This window comes from Elephantulus edwardii, unplaced genomic scaffold (genome assembly GCF_000299155.1).
Source record: "Elephantulus edwardii isolate Elephantulus edwardi_28Jun2011 unplaced genomic scaffold, EleEdw1.0 scaffold00068, whole genome shotgun sequence".
Taxonomy (NCBI): Eukaryota; Metazoa; Chordata; class Mammalia; order Macroscelidea; family Macroscelididae; genus Elephantulus; species Elephantulus edwardii.
In genome coordinates this window covers 15,110,218-15,119,338 of record NW_006399818.1, presented here as the reverse complement: position 1 = coordinate 15,119,338, position 9,121 = coordinate 15,110,218, and positions in this window count along the sequence as shown.

The window sequence follows — 9,121 nt, the reverse complement described above, 5'->3', positions numbered from 1 at the left end:
ACTCGATGGCACATAACAACAACAACAAGGTTGTATCATCTGCATATCTCAGACTGCTAATGGATCTTTCTCTAATCCTGATGCCTCATTCTTCATGTAGTCCAGTTTCATGCGATATTTTGCTCAGCAAAATACAGACTGAGTAAGTATACCGAAAGGATAAAACTGTGCAGCACACCTTTCCTGATTCGAACTCCCTTGTTCTGTTCAAATGACTGCCTCTTGGTCTATGTACAGGTTTCCTTTTAAATATAATTAACTGTTCTAGAATTCTCATTTTTAACAATGATATACATAATTATTGTGATCCACACAGCTACATGTCTTTGCTTAGTCAATAAAATATATTTTGGATATTTTCTGCTTTCACAATCCGTGATAACCCTTTGAATCTAGAATTTATGACATTTCCCTGGTGATGTAACTGCAGCAACTATTTTTAATATTTTTTAAGACGTTCAGCAAGATCTGACTTGTGTGATATTAATGATATCATTTGATAGTTTCCACATTCTTTTGAGTTTATCTCTTCTAATCAGTTTGCCAGGCAGTTGTATCCCAATTGAGAGTTTTCAAGTGGTGCCATCTGATTGTTGAAGCAACTCCATTTGCATGCCAGAAATTCCTGTTGTTGCTGTGTGCCTTCCAGTCAGAATGGACCCATAGCTGACCTTCCAGCAGATTTACAAAGACTGTTCATCTCAATGGAAGAGACTGTTCATCTCAATGGAAGAGACTGCCCATCTATCTCCCGCCAAGCAGCTGATGGATTAGAATCTCACACCTTAGTATTTGCAGCACAATTCCTTATGACAGAGCCACCAGATCTCCCTAGCAATTTCTTGTTTTTAATCAATGCCTTCAGGGTAACGTAGCCTTATTCCTTCAATCCCATTGGTTCTTGAGCAACCAATCCTTTCTTGTACAGTGACTATATTTCTTTTACCTTCTGCTGATGTAGCTTGCCTCGTTTAATATTTTTCCCATAGAGGTCCAAGTTCTGGCCAGCACGTTGTGTCCATTTCTACTATTCCTGTGGTCTCTCGTCAGCCCTCAATAGCCAAAATGGTGACAAAGATCAAAGGCAAAGAAGATTTTTCAGGCAATATTGGGTTGACTTCTAGTCGCTGACTTCTCAGCCACATGGCATGAAAAATTATCAAGTCTTTCTATCATTCCATATTTGGAAAAGTATGTTCCCTTAAATTGATATATATGACTTCCAGGATACACAGTCACCGTTTCTGTTGTTGGAAAGAAGTATCTGCAGTCTCTCAAGGAATCTCCCAGAATTTCTTTTAGTCAAGCCTATATTTTCCAACCACTTACATTTCTTCTTTGTTTCCAACTTTCAAATTGCAATCATCAGTAATTATCAGCACACCATGATTTCAAGTTAGATCAATTTCAGAATGCTTAAGTTGGTAAACATCTTTCATTTCTTCACCTTTTTCACTGGCGATTGTAAATTTGAGTAATGTTATTAACTAAGCTTCCTTGTGGGTGTGTAGATGTCATACTCTCACAGCATTCTACTTTGGGACAGATTTTGAGTTGGTTTTGTGGTGTTGTTTTCCTTTGTTATTGTTGTTAAATTTTTAACTAAGAGTGTGATGTTTTCAATTTGGAATTCCCAGCACTGAAGAACTTATAATTGTCCAATTGAAAATAACCAGTCCACTTACACTCCCCAGTGCCTAGTCAATCTTTATGTGGCCCATTTTACTTTTTTACAACTTTTTAGGATTTATGCTTCATACATTCCACATTGTAATTATTACTGGAGTTTGCTACTATTTCTTCTCATTTTGAGTTCTGCCACATCAGTACAGGTAGATTCTGAACATTTTATTCCATTCATATCATTAAGATGGACTCTGTTTTTAAGAGGTAATCCTTCCCAAATCACATTATGAGTGCCTTCTAACCAGAGAGATGCATTGGTGGTACTATAGTTAAAGGAATAAACTTCTGAGGAAAAGATTGATAGTTTGGATCTAACAATAAGTGGACAAAATTAATATGTTCCTGGTAAAAATCATGGCAAAAACAAAGAGACACTATCTAGACTGTGGAATACCTCATCGTTGATCTGGGCACTTTAAAAAATTTTTCATATCCCTGTCTCTGGGTTATTTAGTGGCCCAAAATCTATTACACAGCTGTACTAAGCAAGTCAGCATGGTACTGGTACAATGACAGACACAAAGGCCAATAGAACCAAATTGAGAACACAGAAATTAACCCATTTACCTATGGTCTACTGGTATTTGACAAGGACATAAAACCTATCAAATGGGGAAATGACAACCTCTTCAACAAATGGTGCAGGCAAAACTGGACATCTACCTGAAGAAAGGTGAAGGAGAATACACAAAAATCAACTCAAGTTGGATCAGAGACCTAGAGAAAAAGCCCAAAACATAAAGATCATAAGAGACAAAATGGGACCAAACTTAGAAGCCCTAGCCTATGGTATAAATAGGCTTGCAAATACAGCTAGAAATGCACAACCAGGAGAGGACAAAGTCAGTGAATAGGACCTTCTTTTGAGACATTTCCTTAAAAAGCTGAACACAGAGATCCCATATGACCCAGCTATTGCACTACTAGGAATATATACCCAAGGAAAATAGAACTGAGACACAAATGGAGATCTGTTCACCTATGTTCATAGCAGTGTCATTCACAAAAGCAAGAAAATGGACAACCCAATGTCCATCAACAAACAAATGGATTGAGAAATTATGGTACATTCACATGATGGAATACTAGGCAGCACACAGGAGCACCAATTTTGTAAAATACTATACAACATGGGAGAATCTAGAAAACATTATGCTGAATGAACTAACTCTGTCACATAAGGGCAAATACTGCATTAAGACCATTATGTAAAAATAGAAGGATAATGAGTAAGATATGGATAAAGTCCCAAAAGGAAAAGGGGAAGGGAGCAGGAGGGCAGAGGGTGGAGACCCTGATTGTTGTTGTTGTTATGTGCCATCGAGTTGCCTGTGACCCCATGTACAACAGCCCTAAATCCTTCTCTATCCCTTGTCAATCTTATTGTCTCCAACAAGCCTATCCCCATTGCTCCAGTAACTAAATCAATTCATCTCATCAAGGGTCTTCCTCTCCTGTGCTGTCCCTCCACCCTCCCAAACACGATGTCCCTCTCCAAGGGCTGAACCCTCCTTGCAACATGCCCAAAGTATGTCAGATGAAGCTTCAGAATCCTTGCCTGGCTTCACCCTCTCCAAGACAAACTTGTTTGTTCTCCTAGCAGTCCATGCTGTATTCAATACTCTTCTCGAGTACCACAGCTCAAAGGCATCAACTCTCCTTCTATCATCCCTAGTCACTGTCCAGCTCCCTGATTCATAGCAAGTGATTGCAAAGACTATGGCCTGTATCAGGTGTACCTTAGTCTCCAGATTGACACTGTTGCTCCTCAGTACCTTGGAGAAGTCTGACAGCAGACTTTCCTAACACAATTGGTCTTAATTTCCTGACTGCTGGTAGGTACCAAGAGAGTTGATTGTAGAGCTAAGCAAACTGAAGCTGTCAGTAATCTCAATCTCTTCATCATTTATAATGATGCTGCCAGTCGGCCCAGTGGTGAGAATAAAACCTAATGTACATTAGTGATCGTTTGAAACTCAATGTACATAAATGCTACACAATTTTTACGAATTTTGTATGCAAACCAATATAAAATAAAAATAAAGTGAGAAAATGTTTAACATCATAAAATACTTTTAAGAGGATGAGAAGGAGATTGTGTTCTACATTAGAATGACTGTTAAGTGACATAACTACAAAATATGACTTTTGATTCTATCTTGGATTACAAAATCTGATTGATAATTGAGTAAATCTTCATATAAACTTATATTACCCTTATTATTGTGTCAACAATAAGTCACTTTCTTTTATGTGGAAGCAAAGTCTCTTCCTCATAGCATACAAGTGCTGAAACATTTAGGAGTAGAAGTTATGATGTCTGCAAAGTTTTTTCAAAAATTTAAGGACTGAAAGTGTGTGGGTGTGAGTGTGAGAGAAATAGAGATAAGAAAATGAGAGGGGGAAAAGTTAAAGAAAGGTATGAGGAAGGAAAATAAACAGCAAAAAAGAGAATATTGGTGAAAGGCCATGGTTGGTGTTCATTGATCTTTTCTGAGGACTAAGTGAATCAATAGACTTATCAGACTGGTAACTTTTCAAACACCCTTCCACAGAACTCAGAGTATATTCCTATTCATATTTGTGGGAGAACCCTGGGTAATTCATCTTCATTCCAGCATCTTCCAACATTCAAGCCTATTTTCAATTCTTCACCGTTAGCCAGGAAATTGGAGATCAGTCAACCTTGAGAACCATATCCTGTATCTGCAGATGATAAGGAATATGCGAGAGTGATTTTTAAAAAAAATTTTCTTTGTACAGACTGAATTCCAACTAATTCTCAGATGCAAAATAAGTATCTCTGAAAATAGTTTCCTTTTTTCCAGTCCTTAAAATATGGTAGATTTTTTTATTAAATTTTATTAGTATTAATGAACATTTACAGGGATTTTGGGTTTTCATTCCTTCATTGCTGTACCATTCTCTCTACCCTCTTCCCCAGTTTGTTCTTCTTCCCCCGCCCTCCGAATGTCTGTTTTAATTGTCCAATTGCCACAGTGCTTGTCAAAGCCAGTTCTGTTTAATCTCCTTTGTCAGTGTGTCCTTTGATGGTAGATGTTTTGGATGTCTTGAAGTTCCTGAGGTCCATCAGTTTTTATAATACTAAGACATTTATCAAAGTTTGTAGAGTTTCCAGAGGCATGTTTTTTAGGAAGCCACTCCTGCTAAGATTGCTATGAGTTGTGTTCGTTTCAACAGCAATCAACAACAACAACAACACTAAGACATTATTTGCCTTTTTACTTTGAGACTCTCAATAACATTTAAGGGTAAAGAGGTTCTGAAATCAGAAGCTTGAGAACTATCACAGTTGATATTTTCAAAACTTTGAAAGAAAAGCACTGTATATAAAAACAGCACAAGGGCGCTCTGGTGGCCTAGTGGCAAGAAGCTGCACTGCAATCCTAGAGGTGTGTGGTTCGAATCCACCAGACGCTGTGCTGGAGAAGGAGGGACAATCTCCTCCTGTACTAGTCAGATCTGATTTGATGGTACACACACAAAATTATAAAATTAAATAAATTTAAAAAAGGACAAAACATGCAGTTCCCACAGCAGGGAGCTCTCGTCAGGTGGCACAGGCCCTACACAGGACGGTGCTCTGCTTCTCTAAAGGCAGCGCCTCGCTCTGGCAGTTCAAATGTGGTTCCGGGCAGAAAGGTGGGCAATCTTCTAATAGCCTCAGAAACCAGATGGTGGGGCAGCTACTAGTTGGTTCTGACTTGACAACAACAGCCTTGAGTCCTCACAGTCAGTAGTCTTCCAATCCTCCCAGGTCCATTGCTACAGCCCCTGGGTCATCTCACGGCAGGTCTTCTTCTTGCTAACTGTCTACAAGTCTGCAGCCCTTTGCCAGCAATTGGTGCTTCTTGGTTGTGTCCAAAGTAAGTGAGACAGTCTACTTACCCTTCTTTCTTTCTTTTTTAAAAAATTTATTTTAATGAAAGTTTGCAGAGACTTTGGATTTCCATTCAGAGATGCACACTTTCTTCCCTGCCCACCCCTTCCCCCAGTTCGCTTTTCTCTTTGAAAAAAAAAATTTCATTGTTATACAATCCCCAGCCCACTGCACTTTGCAGATTTCATTCTGGACACTTTTCATGGCAACAATATCTAATCATATATTCCTACTAAACAGTTCTCTCCCTCATCTGTTTCAATGTGGTATACATTATTTATCCCCTCTTAGTTTTCCCCAACTCTGAAGTCAGTCCCATTTTACAGCAGTTCTTACCCTAATTTCTAAAGAGATTTCTGCTAGAACTTAATTTATTCATTCTGCTCTGGCAGTCCACACTATATTAAATCTTATTTACCAATCCTGACACACAATTAAAGTGTATCAATTGATTGGCATTTCTTTTTTTCTGTCCAGCTTTCAAATGCATATAAGCCAATTGAAAATATCATGGAATAGGTTAACAGCACTTTAGTCATCAAGACAGCATGTGCTTTTTAATATTTCCAAGAAGTTTTTTGTTTGTTTTGACAGATTTTCCCAATGTATTAAATCAGTTGATTTCTAGATTGCTATGTCCATGTTGCTTGGAGGCAAGGATTCTGAAACTTTGTCTGACATACTCTGGACATGTTGCAAGGAGGGACCAGTCCTTGGAGAGGGACGTCATGCTTGGAAGGCTGAAGGGACAGTGCAAAAGAGGAAGACCCTTATGAGATGGAACGATTCAGTGATTGCGGTAGTGGGAGTAGGTGTGTCAGAGACGGTGAGGTTGGCACAGGATAGAGCAGGATTTAGGGCTCTTGTACCGGACAGCACACAACAACAACAAAACAAATGCATTCAAGTCAGTAACTCTGTGACAAATATGATTAAATCTAACTAGAAGTAAGCATATCTTCTTCTGTAATGGGTCCATACATTTAAGAAGTACAAGAACAGTGTGTATCTCTTGAACAATCATTGTATCTCGAAATTTGACAAACAAACTGCAATCCTCTGCTCCTTTTTTTCACAAATTTAAAGGTGATGAGCAGCAGCTGTGAAACAACTATCAGGAACAGGAAGATGATGAAAGACAGGACATTTTCACAGGCTGTCACATTCAAAACAAGATGCTTAACCTTTCTGAGTCTCAGTTTCGTCTTCTGTAAAAGAGGGATACTGATTTACTTAGCAGAAATAGAGAGGTACTCTAGGTGTGATATCAAACCTCAGATAACAGTCACCATTCAGATAAACATGTGCCAAGCCTATATAGACTTTTTATATATTCATCACCTAAGAAACCTTACAGCCACCACACTATATGAAATAGGAGCAAGTGTGCCCTAGTTTTGAAGATGACAAAGTTGGAGTCCTGAGAGTTTCTGTGATTTAGGCAAGGTCACTAAGATAGAAAGAGATGCAGACAAGAGTTGGCCCAAATATTTACTATCAGAAGGAGGCCAGTTGCCTACTTCAAGTTAGTTTGTTTGTTTTTTGAGAGGTAAATTTTATTGTCTACATTTCTCAAGTGAGATAAATGCAACTTGGGAAGTTTAAGTACCACCCAAAGATGCTATGAAAAAAAATTTTTGTTTCTCTTCAAAGAGAAAAGTGAACTGGGGGAAACGGGTGGGCAGGGAGGAAAACGTGCAGCAATGAATGAATGGAAATCCAAGTTCTCTATAAACTTTCATTGAAATCTCAATTAAAAAATAACAGCAACAACAAGAAAACAATGCTGGCATTTCCAAAGCTCTTGTTTGGATGTTCTCCAATTCTCCTTCAAGAGCTTTGCTATTCTGGTAAATTCTATTTGCACAAAGGCATTGGCTTTTCTTATTAAGTACTTCAAGTTGTTTTTACTTTTGGCAAACAAGGTTGTGTACTCTTAAAAAGATAGATATAATGGAGCTGAATCTTTTCACCTTACTCATTCAGTCTGTCTGCTGGACAAGTAATGCAAGCAAGCTGGACTCTATGAAGAAAATACGAAGCATCAGGATTGGAGGATAGTAGGAACTAAAATTTTAATTCTAGACTATGAACAAAAAGAAAGAGAGAGGAAGGATGGGGGACAGGAAGTAAGGAAAATCTCTTCAAATAAATGAATACAATTGAGCTTCTTCTCTTTCAAAGTCAGAACTGGCTTTGACAAGCACTGTGGCAAATGGACAATTAAAACAGACATGGGGCGGAAAGAAGAACGAGCTGGGGAGGAGGGTGGAGAAAACAGTGCAACAATGAATGAATGAAAACCCAAAATCTCTGTAAACGTTCACTAAAACTAATAAAATTTAATAAAAATTAAAAAAAACCAAAGTCTCAAAAATAATCAATCGGGAAAGAGCAGTTTTCAGTCTAGACCAAGAAAAAAAAAATCATATTGCTGAGTTCCCATTCCAAACCACTTAAACAAACTGTGGTAAAACATACACAAATTGATTTTCACTAAGAAACATATTCATCATATTTCTTCCTTTCTTGATCTTTATGTGCTAGGTTATAAAGTCCTGTGTTTCTAGTCTGCAGTCATAGGGACATGTGGGAAGCAATGTGTTAAACCAAATGCTTAACCAGGAACTGAAGGAAGCATAAACAAGCTGGAATTCCTCTTGTAACACATTACAACAACAAGGCAGTGTTTCTCCTGAGACAGATCACAGGATAGAGGGGCGCTCAGCACTCTGGTGTTGCCCACTACCTCCCAGTTTGTCCTTGTTTCATCATTCCTGAGCTAGCAAAAGAATGTTAGCAGAGGAAAACATGGCTTCATTAGTAAAGAACTTTCTCTGTGACTTATCTCCCGGTAATTTTCAATAAAAGCAAGAGAAACACTAGCTCGAGACTGCAGCAGTTTGGGAGTTGTACAGCCTTTCCTTTACGGTCTCTCTTCTCCCCCTCATTTCTCGGTGTCCTCACCTCGTTCATTCGTCCTGGTCAACAATAGGGATGAACACCAGCAAAAATTCAGAACCTCGTTTTGAAAGCTGACTGAAGAGTGTTTTCAGAAGACAGGTCAAGAACCTCACTCCATTCAAAGGACAAAACCAGTGAAATACGGGTAAACCAAAGAGGACTTCAACAAAATAAAGCAAAATGAAACAGCTAAACAGACTGAAATTGCCACTTGTTAGAACATGAATTTTTGTCATTAATAAGCAATAATATCACTTGGAGTGTGATGATAAAAATTTTACAGCACTCCACTCTGCCTGCTGTCATCACTTTCTGGCTTGTAAATTTGTCACATGCTTGCTTTTACTCTGTTGCCTGAAGTTAAAAGTATCTGGGCTGCAAAACGGGTGTGGATCCCATAGCTTCCAAGAAAACTTGTTGTTTGCATTAAGTGCAGAGTTTGCAAATGCACTGCTATTCTCATCAGACTCCTTTTTAAAAAAAGCAATGATTTTAATAGTACTTTTCCCACCCTTAAGACATTGTTATTTGTATTGCTGGTGCTGTCAAGTCAACTATGACCCTCCAGAT